The sequence below is a fragment of the Phragmites australis genome, chromosome 23 (assembly GCF_958298935.1).
Source record: "Phragmites australis chromosome 23, lpPhrAust1.1, whole genome shotgun sequence".
NCBI classification, from domain to species: domain Eukaryota; kingdom Viridiplantae; phylum Streptophyta; class Magnoliopsida; order Poales; family Poaceae; genus Phragmites; species Phragmites australis.
The window spans coordinates 12645195-12648345 of NC_084943.1; positions in this window are offsets into that span (position 1 = coordinate 12645195).

Below are 3151 nucleotides of genomic sequence, written 5' to 3' on the forward strand. Positions count from 1 at the left end.
GCTGGCTTGGGCCGACGCTGAGAGGGATTTCGGCCCACGCGGGAGGGGAAGAAGGGAGGGGGAGAGGGGAAAACTGGGCCGGAAAAAGGATTCGGCCCAAATGAATTTCTTTATTTTCAAAACCTTTTTCCAATTGAATTTCAGCATATTTTCCAATGAGGTTTTAAAGCGACGAAACCTAGCGAAATTTTGCAAACTTTTTCACCCAATAAAACCTTATTGCATCTACAACGGCATGAATGCATTCAAACAATTATCCTAGGCCAAGTTAATTTTAGAAATTAATTTCCTATTGAGCTAAGTTGCAACACCTGAGTTAATTTCTAGCAACATTTTAAATTATTGCAAATATTGAAATTTGGGTGTTACAAACCTACCCCCCTTAGGATGAATCTCGCCCTCGAGATTCGGGTTGATCTTCAAACAACTGCGGGAATTCTGCCCTCAGATCATCTTCTCGCACCCAGGTTGCCTCATCTTCTGAGTGATGACTCCATTGAACCTTGCACATTATAATAGCCTTTCTTCTCGTCGCTCGCTCTGCAGTGTCCAGAATTCTGATAGGATATTCTGCATAGGTCAGATCTTCTTTTGGGTCCACTTCTTCCAGGGACAACTGTTCTTCTGGCATTCTTAAACATTTCTTTAATTGAGATACATGAAATACATCATGCACGTCAGCCAGTGTAGATGGCAGTTCCAGCTGATAGGCTACCTCTCCACGTCTAGCGATTATCCTGAATGGTCCAATGTACCTGGGTGCCAATTTTCCTTTAACCTTGAACTTGCGGAGACCTCTCATAGGTGAGACTTTCAAATACACCATATCCCCCACTTCAAAGGTCAATCCTCTCCGTCGATTATCCGCATAACTCTTTTGTCGGGACTGTGCGGCCTTCAAGTTTTCCCGTATGGCCTGAACCTGCTCTTCTGCTCTTCTAAGAACTTCTAGCCCAAACACTTGGCTTTCTTTAGTTTCGTTCCAATACAGCGGAGTTCTGCACTTTCTACCATACAAAGCTTCATATGGAGACATTTTGAGGCTGGCTTGGTAGCTGTTATTGTAAGAAAACTCTGCATATGGTAAACTTCTATCCCAACTCTGCTTGTACTTCAAGGTGCAGGCTCTTAACATGTCTTCCAACACTTGGTTGGTCCTCTCTGTCTGTCCATCGGTTTGGGGGTGATATGCGGAACTGAAGTTCAGTTTAGTGTCCAAGGATTCGTGTAGTTTCTGCCAGAAGCGAGAGGTAAATTGGGTACCTCTGTCTGACACGATCTTTTTGGGTACCCCATGTAGACACACAATCCTTGACATATACAACTCGGCAAGTTTCGCACTTGAATATGTTGTCTTGACTGGGATAAAATGCGCAACTTTCGTTAAGCGATCCACCACTACCCAGATAGAATCGTAGCCTGCTTGAGTGCGGGGTAACCCGACGATGAAATCCATACCAATTTCTTCCCACTTCCACTCTGGAACTTTCAAGGGTTGCAATAATCCTGCTGGCCTTTGATGTTCTGCCTTTACTCTCTGACAGGTGTCGCACAAAGCCACATATTCTGCAACATCTCTCTTCATACCATACCACCAATAATACTCTTTCAGATCCTGATACATCTTAGTGCTCCCGGGGTGAATGGAATATGCAGAATCGTGTGCTTCTTGCAAAATCAAATCCTTCAAAACTTTCTGGTTGGGCACACAAATCCTTTTCCCAAACCACACTGTTCCTTGATTATCTTCCGAGAATCCCGGTGCCTTATTTGTTTTTATGAGTTCTTTGATCTCCTTTATTTTCTCATCTTCCCATTGTCTTTTTCGGATGTTTTGTTCCAATTGTGACATCATTTCTATTACTGTTGCATCTATGTCGGCAACAAAACCTAAATTTAATCTCTCAAACTCCTTGCATAATTCCGGCTGACTCCCTTGCAACATAGTCATATTGCAATATCCCTTCCTACTCAGGGCATCTGCCACAACATTTGCTTTCCCAGCGTGGTAATGTATTCCCACATCATAGTCCTTGATTAGTTAAAACCATCTACGTTGCCGCAGATTAAGATCCGGTTGGGTGAAAATATATTTTAGGCTTTTATGATCCGTATATATTTCACATCGGTTGCCAATGTGGTAGTGCCTCCAAATCTTAAGGGCGTGAACTATTGCAGCTAATTCCAAATCGTGGGTCAGATAATTTTCCTCATGTTTTCTTAACTGCCTAGATGCATATGCTACCACATGACCTTCCTGCATAAGCACACATCCCAACCCTTGTCGAGACGTGTCACAATACACAGAGAATGATTTTTGGGTGTCTGGCATGATAAGAACTGGCGCGGTGGTCAACTTTTTCTTCAATTCGTTGAAACTGACTTCTCGAGCGGCTGTCCATTTGAATTCTGCTCCTTTTCCCAGTAGTTCTGTCATTGGTTTCGCTATCTTGGAAAAACCTTCTATAAATCGGCGGTAATACCCTGCTAAACCCAAGAAACTGTGGATCTCTGAAACATTCTGCGGGGTTTTCCAGTTTAGTACATCCCTTACTTTGGATGGATCTACAAACACACCTCCTGATGAAATAATATGACCAAGAAAGGGTACTTCCGTCAACCAGAACTCACACTTACTCAATTTGGCATAAAGCTGGTTCTCTCTGAGTTTCTGTAATACCATCCTTAAGTGTTCCTTGTGTTCTTCCTTATCCTTGGAGAAGACCAGGATATCATCAATAAACATTACGACAAACTTGTCCAGAAACTCCATGAAGACCTTATTCATTAGGTACATGAAGTATGCTGGGGCATTTGTCAAGCCAAAAGACATTACCGTGAACTCATAAAGGCCATATCGGGTGACGAACGCGGTCTTTGGAATATCCGAAGCGCGAATCTTCAACTGGTGGTATCCGGACCAAAGATCAATCTTGGAGAAAATACACGCTCTTTTCAACTGATCAAACAGACCATCAATATGAGGCAGTGGGTATTTGTTCTTGATAGTTACTTCATTGAGAGCCCGATAGTCTATGCACATCCTTTGCGTTCCATCTTTCTTGGGTACAAAGATGACCGGAGCTCCCCAGGGTGAAGAACTAGGGCGGATAAACCCTTTGTCTAACAGCTCTTGGATTTGCTCCTTGAG